Raw genomic sequence first — 12,932 nt, 5'->3', positions numbered from 1 at the left:
TGGAGGGTATAGAGATCACGGTCGGAGACGCAAGTTCTGCCGCAGGAAATAAACAGACGAAATTGAACGAATAAAACGTATTTATTATTCTGGTTTGTAACGAAGAGGTATCATCATCATAGTATGCAGCGCCCTGTGCGGTGCGCGTCGCCAAGCCAATCCAAGTCTGTGGTCGTTTGCGTCCAACGTTGATCACTCGTGTCGGTGTGCGTGGTTGTTACAGTTATTGGACTGTGTGTTTTGCAGCCACATGTGACACTTCCACTATGGGTTCATCAGCTGCGGCGAGCTATGCATACGTGAAATACTTCGACCGACGGTGCAAAAGCTATCGTACACGTCTCTATGTCGTCCTTGCTTCCTTTGCGCTGCACCTCTCCATGGTGCCTCACCGACTGGCGTTAGCGACCTGGCGAAAAAAGGACGCCTACTGGCGCGGCGGAAAAGATGAGAAGGCATTCTATTCCGCTCAAGTAATGGAGCTTGGAGGTGAGTTTTGCAGTTACTTCGCTTCGTGGTCAGATTTCAGAAGTGCCAAACGTGTGATGAGTGTACAGTCAAGCCTAACGCTTTTAGCAAAGCTTGGTGGCGTTTTACATAAAGTCGATGCACATGCTTTTTTACTGTTACGAGCACTTGCAGAACGCTTACGATACCACTTCCTCTGTGCTTGCGATCCGAGCACACAGCAGCCCAGCGCACGCTTCCCAAAGAAGGGAAAACTGCGTGGTCGCGTTGTAGCAGGTCTCGACGTGAGCGTCACTCTGAGCGAAATAATATTTCGTGAATTTTTCATGAATTCAAGTAATTGCATGAGGCAGGGAGAAATCGGCTGTGTTCAGATCAGCTCATTTTTCGCATTATATGATTTTTGGAAAGCAATGAACGCGACACACTAACTGATTCGTTTCCGTAGCTTGCCCTGTGTTTGCTGTCGCTTTCATTATTTTATCTCTCATTTCTTGTGTTCCAGTAACAAAAGCGGAGCTTATCCAGAGGATGTCGAAGAGCAAAAATCACTGCAATGGAACTTGAAAAGTATGAGCCAGCAACAACAGTTGCACAGATACATGTATGTGCTGATTGAAGTTTTACTGCGGATGCCTCTGCTACTGCCACTCGCACGCTTACCAGTCGCAATATGTACATTACATAGCAGCATACTTCAGAGCCAGACGCCTCTCTGTCTGTGTGTGTCTAAAATATTTATGGTTGCAACAGAGAGCTTTGTAGCGGATTTTTGAATTGTAGTATAGAGATATTGCTTAAATGCTACCATTGTAAAAGATTGCGTAGGACACTAGAGAACCGCATGTGGAATGGAAGCATCGTTATGTTTTTTGTTCTCTCATATATTGTGTGCTTCATGTCAGGTCAAAGTTTCATTTTTCGTATTGCCCCCTCGCATTGTTGTCTAAAATATTTATTGTTTAGGGGAGCAGCCAGGCTGCCTTCAGCAACAGAGAGCTTTGTAGCGAGCCCACCGATACGGCGTTGAGGGACAGCGCACTTCTCTCATTGCAGCACGTTGTCTTAGCTACGGCTTGAAACTCGGTGGCCTGTTTTCTCAGTGCCATGATGCTGGTTAAATATATGTATTGCTGGAAATTTATAAGCCCTGCTATTCTTCGGTTATGCGGCTTACCAAAGCGAACCGGGCCGCGTGAGACACGGATAGGGCCTCTCATAATTATTAATCACGAGGGGTGATAATTATTATTCACGTGTCTATCGAAAACACCGGTGCCGCCCTGTGGGCTACAACTGCGGTGGGCTCTCTCCGGTCGGGGCGGCTCTTGTCAAGACACGAATAATTACTGGAAGGCACCGTTTCCCTCTTCCCGTGATCTGTCCATCGTCGCTCGCTTCTTGCAGGGAACCAGTCAAATGAGGAAGGTCATTTGCATCGAGCCGAGCGTAGGAAAAACAGGCTCCTTCCCAGCTAGTCATCCTTTTTGTGCAGTCGTCGTCCACCTGATGACGCTGTCGGAATTGCCGCTGCTGTTGCTGCGCCACTGTGGTCATCCCTGTCGATGGGATCTGCATCTTAATCCTCTTCGGCTGGTGTGCATTCCGTTCATAACAGGCCCAACGCGGACGCCACCGAAAGCTCTCCATTTGACTTGCAAACAAAAGGTGTGCTGTCTACTCTTGTAAACGGAAGGGCAGCCACACAGAACAAGCAGGGATGGAGGACTAAAGCTAGTAGACCAAGCGGAAGGGAGAAAAACCTCTGAGAGGGAATGGAAGGAGAGGAGCATGGAAAAGTAGCTAGTTTGCCATATATGTAACTCCAATATAATGTCTTTTATTAAAGAATTATTTGCGGTTGTGTGTTCCGGGGACGGTGCCTCACAACAACCTTGGTAGAGGACATTTTCAGCCAGAGGGTGGTCGGGGCCCTTTAAGTAGTGGCTGCCGGCTGGCGTGCATGTGTACTCTGCCAAATTTGTTGTTAAAAATTTTTATTCTCTACGGAGGTAATTTTCATTTGACAGCTGAAGATGAAGCATAACCTTGCGTGTGCCAATTCGGTCGTTGCCATAAAGCTTGGTGCTCGGGTCTTCTGCCACAAGTGCTTAAAATACCTGAGAAATACCGTATGCATACTTCACCTTGCATTTGACTCATCAAAAAGAAAAATTTCCTAGTGTGGATCATCATGCCTGCACACACAGTGCGGGGCCGATATGCAAGACCAGATTGTAATGCCTTTCATTCGAGTGCTAGCTTTGCAGTAAAAGCGATAGCATACAGACACGATGTGCAGCTATATTTGTACAGTACACGCACTTCAGAAAAATGTTCAACCAGCTGATATGCACGCTTGTCAAAATTATGCGTGCATTACTTGCTGGCAGCAATATTAACAGCTGGAGGGTGGCAGACTGCAGTTGAGCGGAACATATCCTGATTGTTTTCTGCTTACAGCCCACAGGAATTAGTTCACAAACAGAAATTTCAACTACCACAGGAGAGTCAGTATAGGCAGGGTCGATCATTGGCGCCCAAGTAATTAGTGTGTACTTAACAAATATGCAATAATCTGAGACCACAGCATGTTGTTTGAGCAGTACATGCGCAGTTTTTCCCTCCTCTTCATAATCAGCCTCACTACACCTACAGGGCAAAAGCCTCTCCCATGTCTTTCCAATTAACGCTGTCCAATTCATCCTCCTGTGTGGTGTCAAATGCATGTCTTTAGAGTGTGACTGCCCGTCACATATTCTTTTGAGGATATCTCGGAGCATACATGCAGACCTCACGAATGCACACAATGCACTGAAGGACATATACTTGCGTTGTTGCCGCCGATGTATGCATCTGAGTGCAAGAGTCCGCAGCTGCCCTGAATAACTAACGTCCTTTCTTTCGCTCCCAAGGATCAGATTTCTACCGTACGCATGCGAGCAATGAGACGCCACAGCACGCAAAGCAGCAGAGGGCACTCGCCTTCCGTGATCCATGGACGGCCTTGGCGCAATGATTGCCAGCAGGCTGGTTCTGGCGGCGACCAGTTCATGTGAGCATGATGCACCTTCCTGTCAGGAGTGAATTTTCTGGCAGCGAACAGGCTCTCCTAGCGCAGCAATTTGAAAAAGCCCAATGGTCCATTAAAGATGTATAGACACCTAATTTTGGTGGTATGTTTCCTTCTCTACAATGATTCAGAAGACACTACTATGAATGAATCATCATGTGGTGTTTGCCTGGGACCTATAAATAATTTATAATCGAATTTTTCTGTCATGCTGTCTCGGTTTCAACAGCGGAGTGAAGACTGTGACATCAGAGAGGTTACATGTAACGTGAAGCATGGAAAAAATGTGATATAATTGCTGCTTGACCGTTTTAATTCAGTACAATGTTGAAGCCAGCCTTTCTCAATAGTCGGAATGACAAATGTAGCAGCACCGATTATATTGCTGTTTTTCATGCCTCGCATGACCTATAAGCTCACTTTGACGTCATAGTCCCCATTCAGCTCTTGAAACTGAAACACCGCGAGAAAGAAATTCGATTATAAATTATTTAGTAGTCATGGGAGAATCTTTATCATCATCAGCCTGATTACACCCACTGCAGGGTGAAGGCGTCTCCCATGTCTCTCCAATTAACCATGTCTTGCCAGCTGCGCCCACCTTATGCCTGCAAACTTCTTAATTTCATACGCCCACCTAACCTTCTGCCGCCCCCTGCTATGCTTTCTTTCTCTTGGAATCCCTTAAGGACCAACAGCTATCTTACCTTCGCATTACATTCCCCGCTCAAGCCAATTTCTTCCTCTTGATTTTGGCTAGGATGTCATTAACCCGCGTGTTTTCCCTCAACCACTCTTCCTGCTTCCGGTCTCTTAAAGGAGTATAGACACCTAATTTTCGTGGCATGTTTCCTTTTCTTCAATGATGCAGAAGACGCCACTATGCATGAATCACCATGTGATGTTTGCCTACAACCGCTAAATAATTTATAATTGTTTTTTTCTGTCATGCTGTTTCAGTTTTAGAACAGCCGAACGATGGCCCTGACGTCAAAGAGGGCTTTTCCTTCACGTGAGCCATGGAAAAGTGTCCATAGAATCGCTGCTTCATTGTTTTAATTTACTGCAGTGTTGAAATCAGCCTTCCTCAATTGCTGAAATGACAACAAAAGTGCAAGCAGCGATTATATTGCTGTTTTTTCATGTCTCGTGACGTGTAAGCACACATTGACGTCATTGTCCTTGTTCAAGCGTTGAAGCCGAAACTGGACGAAAAAGAAATGCTATTATGAATTATTAAGCAGTCGTAAGAGATTACTAGCTGCTACTCCATGTATAATAATGCCTTACGCATCATTACAAACAAGAAAACACGCACCCAAACTGTAGATATTATACTGTTTTAACGTTACGCCTATCATTTTTCTTTCCGTGGCTCACTGCGTTCTCCTCAGCTTAAGCTGAACCCTTTTTGTTAGCCTCCACGTTTCTTCCCCATAGGTGGGTACTGGTAAGATACAGCTGTTGTACACATTTCTCTTGAGGGATATTGGTAAACTGCCATTCACGACCTGAGAGACCCTGCCATATGCGCTCCATCGCAATCTTATCCTTCTAGTTATTCCCTCATGATCCGGATCAGTTGTCACTATTGATACCTGCCTTAAATAGACGTATTCCTTTACCACTTCCCTTACCTTGCTACCAATTGTGAACTGCTATTCTCTTGCTAGATTTGAGAATAGGAGAATACCACAAGGTAATCCATGTATGATAATGCCTGATGCCTCATTAGAAAGCAAAAACACACACCCAAAAGATGGGTGTTTATACTCCTTTAAAGCTAGTTGGTGCATTACAGAATGTGAGTCACCAGTGTTACCAGTCAAACCCTTTAACATCATATTTTGATCTGTTGATTGAAATCAAGTTTTTTTGTGTTCTAGTTAATGGTATTTTATTATTTCTTTGCTCCTTATTTGGAAAGATTATTTCTCAGGACTCTGACCAGGCTCAAGAAGTGTAATGTGATAGTAAACTGAATATGTTTAAAATACTCTGAAGTTGCCCTTTAATTTACCTTGTACATTAGTCTTTTGTAGCAAATGTGAACACTTTTCATACTTTGCAGTCTTCCACTAGCATGGATCCTGCTGCCCCACAGAACCCGGATATCTTGCTGAGGTCAGCAGCCAGGTATGAAGGTGTCGCATATTTAGAATGTAAGACAAGTGGGCTTTGATGCCCCATCGGCCAGTGCTAATAAAGGAGCAAAACACAGACGGAAGACGAGGCTGACAAAGTTCAGTTTGGTGCTCAGGAACGCTTGGCTACCGGGGTGCGCCGTGCTAACAAAGATTGTGGCCGTCCATACTTCTTGTTTGATTTGTGTCTTTACACTTGTGGAGGGGCTGGGTGCACCGTGCTAACAAGAAGTGTCGACGGCCACAATCATTGCTAGTACAGCGCACCTCGATAGCCAAGCGTTCCTGTGCGCCAAACTGAACTTTGTCAGCCTCGTCTTCCGCCTGTGTTTTGCTCCTTCTTCAGCACGGGGCGCTGGGGCATCAAAGCCCAATTGTCGATCTTACAAGAATGATTTTGTAAGCTTGAAATGCTTTTAGCTCTCATCCTTGTTAAATGCAGGCAAACAATCTAGAAACTGGAAACATGGGGATGAGCATCTCTGCACACCTCTCGGAAATGGGAAATTTTCTGTCCGAATGATATGAAGCACAAAAAAATTGCCTGCAGATCAGCCCTAGGCACAATTTTAACCTGTGGCAGCTCAGAGCAGCTTTGCTTAGCGATGGCTTTGTGGTCGAAATGCAGTTTTTGTTTGTGTTCTAGTTGTTGACGTTTCATTATTTTGCAGAATTATTTCTTGCAACTGAGACAAATTTCAAGAAGTGTAATGTGATAGTAAACTCAAAGTGCTTTAATATCCCCTGGAGATGGCAATTAAAGGAACACTGAGGAGAAATTGAGGTTGCCTTGTATCGATAGAATATAAGCTCCTGATCACAAAAACGCCCCTCCTACTGAAAAACAAAGCTCTTGTAAAGTAGAAAATAGCAAGAGCCAAAATACAGGTATCGCCGCCACAGGGCAACCTCGCAAGTACAAGCGTAATGACGTCATTGGAAAAGAGACGCCACCTTGGAGGAATTTTCCTTCCGACATGAAGCTGCGAATCTGAGGCTGACATAAGAAGGATGCGCGGGTCAATATTGAAGTAAGTTTTGTTTTAAAACCGATAGTGCACTTTTATCACACAAGGAAGACAGACAAAAGACAACCTGAATGTTGGAAGCAAAGAAAGCCGATGCTTGTTATGGCGCTTCGCGTCTATGAGCTTTGTGTGCCTCATGGTTTTGTTTTTGAGGCGTCTCAATTTACAAGCGCCGAACAGCAGAGGAACTCCAAGTGCCGCTTCAAGTGCTAGTTAACCTTTGAAGGAGCCTATTAAGGCTGGTCAGATGATTGCCGCGGTCGATGAAAAACCATGATGGCACGATGGTCGGTGATCGTACAAGGCAGTGCGTAGTACAAAGAGCGCTGGTGTCTTCGCACACTCGCCCAGCGAAACATTCCTGGCTCTGCCAGTCAACTTCAAACTACTTAACCAAAATTCTTTGTTAGAGACGGGAGACAGGGTACGAGGCAGTTAAGAAAAATATGCTGATGGCCTAGCTCTGTTAGGCCAGCATATACGTAGCGAAAGCGCGGAGACTTCTGCATCGGAAGAATGCACTCACTAGATGCGCCTTTATTCATGGTTAAATCTTGAGCCGTCGTGGCGGAGTGGTAGAATCCGCCTCAAACTACAATTGCCCTGGTTCGATTCCGAGCATCGGCACAGGTTTTTTTTTATTCAGTGAGTGGGCGGGGGGTTCCAGTGGCGTGCATAGATGCCGCCACCTAATACGTTGGTTAGCGGATAAGCGCAGGTTCTGTTAAAGGGGCAGTTAGGAGAACTCTATCAAATTATTTTTGTTAGCAAAATCTGATAGTTCGGCATTTCAAGGCTTTGTTGCCGCCTGTTCGGGAATGAAAGGTGCATTTATTTCAAAGAAATTTGGATTCAAAGTTGAAAAAGTTTTTCTCGCCACTCCGATTCATACTCGGGAACTTTATGACCTCACGGCGCACTCTTATGACGTTACAGGACGCAGTGACGTGAAACGTGACGTAAGCGCAGACTCCATGATTTCTCGCGGCTAGCGGTGTGGTCGTACCGTTGTCTTGTGGCCATGAGTATATTGGGCAAACAGGGAGATGTGTGAATAGCAGGCTAAAAGAACATGACTACAATGTTAATGAAAGCAAATCGGGCCACCTAAGCCAACACTGTCGTCATTGCAAGGTCGAGGCTGAGAAACGGGACCTTCCAAATTCGTGCATGCCACTTTTTAAGAAGAGCCAAATCATAACCCGCCACAATGATAAGATTGTTCGAGAGATTATTGAGGCTCGTAGTATTTTGCGTGCAGGTGGCAAGTGTGTGAGCGTGGCATCAGTGGCATTGTCAGCTAAAGAGCTCTCCTATCTAGAACGATGGAAACCAGCGAAAGGCTGACTCATCAATCTTTTTTGTTTTTCGTTTCGAGTTGTGGCTCATGTATTTATACGTAGCGACAGCAAGAAATAAACAGTTGATAGTTAGCGCTCGTGTCGTTACGTGTCTCTCCCTTGTGTCCTGTTTTGTTACGCGCTGCTCTATTTTCATACATATGGGAGTCCTGAGGAATAGGAGTTTAGCAGTTTTAATGTGGCAAATAATAACTTTCTCTCCAATCTGTTATAGGGCTTTATACAAAGCATATGTGCAGCTGTTTTATTGCTGGTCAGCCTCGGGAGGGAAATTGTCAGTGCAGAGCAGTGGCGCTGGCTTCTTTCCCGAGGTCGAGACTTCTTGTTTTGCAAGGACGCCACAAAACTTTTGTGGGGTTCCCCACAAAAGTGACGCTCCTTCCTGGTGATGCTCCTTCCCCGAAGAGCTTTAGTGGAAAGAGCGTTCAGGGAAGGAGCATCACCGGCTCAGTATGCCGGCAATTCCTTAAGGCTGGTGCCATGCAGAAGCCTCGGATGAGCTCAGAAAAACTAGCAGCTGTGGGCAGTAAGCCTCTTTTATTTAGGTACATTTCCTGACTGACAAAGGCATTTGTTTATTTAAGTGTGCATGACTTAAATACCTTTATTTTGCAGCACCTGCATGTCTTCAATTTTGTCATGATTAATACTCTTTCAGATGCATTTGATGCATACATCAAAGCTGCACAAGCTGCCGAGGATGAGAAAATGCGCAGAGCAGTTGAATTGCTACCTGGCGGATATGCTGAGGGACATCAAGTAATCATCGCCTGCACCTGCCCCTGTAGTGAATGACTGTAGTCAGATAAAAATGATAAAATAAAGGCTGCAAGAAAAATTATTTTATTGACTGCAGCCTGGTATTTAGTGCTGGGATGCAGCATTTGCTGCACTGAAGGGTTGCAAGCTCATTCAGGTAGCCTACATATTCAGAGCTATTAACTGTGCACCAGAGTACGTGTTGCAAGGCCATTGTATTCCCATGTCGAGGCCCTCGTATCTGTACGAAGGTTACGTGGCCCTCGTATATTCGAGGGACGGGGGGAGACACATATCCAATAGCGTATATATGAGGCACGTATCACCCGTATATATGTGTTTCGCCATACGTGTTGAGTAACACGTATGCCATATGAGCACATATACATACGAGCATATATGTGTACACATATCCAATAATTGCGTATATATGAGACACATTTAACACATATATACGAGATTTTTCAATAGGGTGGTCCTTTCTCTAGTTCTTTCCATCACTCCATCCCATTGCTGACAGCACGGTTCGCATAGCAGCCCAGATTGAAAAAATTTTCGCTTGCTATTACTCTCCTCTCCTCACACCTTGCGTTCGATGTGCCTGTCCTGGTCCCGGAACGAGCATTTATGTGGAGGCAGCTGTGCTTGTTCAAGCACAGCCTCCTACTCCGGATCATCTCAACAAGGGTTTCAGAGCATTACAATCAGGGGCGCTAGCATAGAGCGTCATTTTTGTAGCCGGTATTGAGTAGGCAAAACACCCCACTCCTAGAGCCACATATAGTCACATAGATGCCCCGGAAGAAAAGACGCCGATAACGACAAGCAGGAAGTAGACTCCGCCCGTCGTCTACGGTCTGGAGGCTACCAGAGGAAGAAGCAATGCACACAATGACTCTACCACTCTGCCCATATTTTCAAGTCTGGGCTCATACGGTGGACTTGACGATGAAACCCCACCATACATAATTAAAAAAACGGGCATTCGGAAATCCTGCGGGCTCCAGTTGACTGTTACACCAGGTACTAACTCCCTGACCATTGTTCCCAAAAAATAGAAGGCGAGCCTCCGCACTGGGCCCTCAGTCCCCTCCAACAAGCGAAGAATGTATCGTGGAGCCAGCAACCTGCAGCAGACGGACAAAGAAAGGAAGCCGGACTCACCCGTCGAACGTGGCTGCCCGAGTGCAGCACGGCACACCAGCTCCATGCGACCCTTTCTGAAAAAAAAAGGAACTGACGAGAGATAGAACGGAACACGAAACTCGAACAGGCGGATGAGCTGAATGCTAGTGGTAATGTACGCACCATATTCGGCCAAAGGAGTGGACAAGGTAGCGGCGCTCCAACACGGAGAGGTCAAAGGCACTGACCACTACCACATTCCAGCGCACCTTCATCGAGGAACAAATTCCACACCTAAACTGCTACCCCATGTGCTTCATAATCAACGCGGAGGATACGGACGCTTTCGCTGTGCGCAATTAGCAGAGCACCCATGAAGCGCACTTCTGGCCGGCCAATTACCAAATATTTGCTTATTAAAAATTGAGGGCAGCCCCACACAATCTGTCGTACCTGTCAAAAAGATGGACATGTTGGAGACCTGCACAATCGCATAGAAACAACATTATGTTGTCTGCGTAAGCGGTTACTGGCAGCGCCTGACAGCCATCGAGGGGGAGACAACGAATGACCTGGTCTCTAATGGCGGCTCTTTTAAAAAAAAGCTCTAACATATGAACAAACAGAAGAGGTGAAAGGGTCCAGCCACGTCGGACACCACGTTGTCATGAGTGAGTGCGACATGCCGCATCAAGAAAGAAAACGAATTCAAACCATGGCATGCAGCAGACGAAACCGGCATAGACACTGGGAGGGAGTGAAGCAGACGAGCGCGCTTTGCACCGTCTGCTTCCTTCAAACCTACAGACCACGGCGCGGTGCCCAATACAGCTGCACAAGAAGCATTTCGGGGGCTGCTTAAATGTGCCCCTTTACGCTCCTCGTTTCACCGCGTCTGCATCGGAACTTTTGCCGACGTCTTCTTTAACCTTGGCTAGGTTTCTATGGCCTTCAGTCTCCATGAACTGAACTGCATAGTCTGCAAATTCTTCTACTGTCTTCAACTTTCTCTCTTCTAGGAATACGGCCAACCTTGGCTGACAGCAGGGCAAAAATTTCTCTTCCGCCATGAGGTCTTTCGCCCCTGCATACGAGTTTTCTGCCTGGGCCATTTACAGCAATCATTCAAAGTTGTTGGACAATCTCGATGCGAACTGCTTAGCTGGTTCCGCATCACTGGGTTTGCCACCCCTAAACCTTTCACTGAAACCTTCTGCGGTTATCCGCAACCTTAGTAGAAGCGTTTTCTTCACCTTATCGCAGTCTGTCGACTCTGATGCGGCCAATCTCCCGAAAACTGTTAAGGCCTCGCCCAACAGACAGAGCCTTAAAGCAGTTGCCCACTCGCTCTTATCCCATCTTTGTCCTACTGCTATTCTCTCAAAGCGATGCAAACAAACATCCAAATCGTCACGTTCATCGTCAAAAGGAGCCATCAGCTTCCTTGGACACACAGCTGTTGGCCGTGGAGCCGTTGCACCCGAAGTAGATCCTGTAGCCTCTGGCACGGCTTCAACACTAGTGTTAGCAAGACAGAACTTGAGCTCGAGCACTTCTTTCTCCCGTACCATTCTATTTTCTTCTCATTCTGCCATCCGCTTAGCTCTCTCTTCAGCTTCAAGTGCCCGCTTTTGCGCCGACTCTCTTTTCTCTTTGCGCAACTTGTTTGTATCTTTGTATCTTTGCAACTTTGTATCTCGATTTCTTTTCTTCATCTCAGAGCCATCGTTTCCTATTTCTTTAACACGAGCGTTTCGGCCCTCAGCGTAAGGTTGTGGAGGTCGGCCTTCCTGGCTTTAGCAAGAACACGAGCGTGTTGACATTAATGTTAAGACAGAATGACGAATGTGGATCCCGGCAGTCTAGTCATTAATTTTGTCACTACCTGTGTAAAACGCGAGTCAGCACCAGAGAGGTGTACGTCTCCCAAAACATGCTTAAATGAAACAATCAACTACAAAACTAAATTAAAAGGGCTTAATCACATAAACATGGAAAAATCGGGCAGAGTTTCCATGCGCAGGTGGTGTTAAGAACAACCCCAAAAATTTCTAATTACAGTCTTTGGAAGCCATGTAGCAATCAAATGGAGAATAATGAAAACAATCCAGTCGGGACTCGAGCCTTGACGCCAGTGTAGGAAACACGCACTGAGGCCGCCCTCCTCGGCCGACGCACCCCGGCAACGATCCGGACCGTCGAGACGCTCCTTCGGCTACGCTCCGCAGGCCCCGTCTCCTCTAGCGACATTCTTCACCACCATCCACCTTCAGTACCAATTGGAATGTCTTTATTATTCTACATTAGACTGTACACGGACTCCAAAGACTCTGATTAGAAATATTTGGCGGTGTTATTAACACCAACTGAGTGGGGAAATTCTGGCCAATTTTTGCATGTTTATCTGTGTGATGTAAACCATTTATTATTTGTTTCTATTTGACGTTGATGGCTTCATTAAACCTTCTTTTGAGAGACGTACACCTCACTAGCTCTGAGTCACGTTCCAGACATGTAGTGACATGTTTTACAGGGAACGGGGCGCTTCCTCACCCGTCCATTATCAGTGGGCTTTGAATGCGCTCGTAAATGCTGTTAATTAGACTTACGAAATTTACCGGAAACTGAAAGCCTCAAGAAGGCTGAATGTGTAGCCATGCTCTATCTGATTGAAAGCCTATTCTTAACCTGAAGACAGAAGTGTACCACTAGTCAAACGCCTCTGCTTGTAGTCAATAATGTCGCGCGTGGTATACGACAAGCTATAATTTCTCTGTCAAGGACAGAGAACACCTGATGGCAAACAATAAAGATGCCATCAAACCCCCCCAACGTCGGGCCACAATGGCTGCAATAGGCTTGTAATCCACGTTAGAAGCGTGATTGATATCTACTCCTACGGACGAGACAGCCCGGGATCATGTTTTGGCCGAAATATTATCTGCCCTCTCCGATGACTGGCTAAAAAATCTGA

At 46.0% G+C, this 12,932-nt stretch overlaps 1 long non-coding RNA gene across 1 annotated transcript; it reads left to right on the top strand.

The window, feature by feature from the left end:
- Positions 1-309: 309 nt before the first annotated feature.
- On the top strand, positions 310-3,507 carry LOC144112011 (uncharacterized). The gene is made up of 3 exons (XR_013310171.1): positions 310-489; positions 974-1,072; positions 3,384-3,507. It is a non-coding gene; the product is annotated as an uncharacterized LOC144112011 (long non-coding RNA).
- The last annotated feature ends 9,425 nt before the right edge of the window (positions 3,508-12,932 follow it).

The sequence above is a fragment of the Amblyomma americanum genome, unplaced genomic scaffold (genome assembly GCF_052857255.1).
Source record: "Amblyomma americanum isolate KBUSLIRL-KWMA unplaced genomic scaffold, ASM5285725v1 scaffold_26, whole genome shotgun sequence".
In the NCBI taxonomy this organism is placed as follows: domain Eukaryota; kingdom Metazoa; phylum Arthropoda; class Arachnida; order Ixodida; family Ixodidae; genus Amblyomma; species Amblyomma americanum.
The sequence above is the reverse complement of the archived record's forward strand: the minus strand, read 5'-3'. Positions and strand labels throughout refer to the sequence as shown.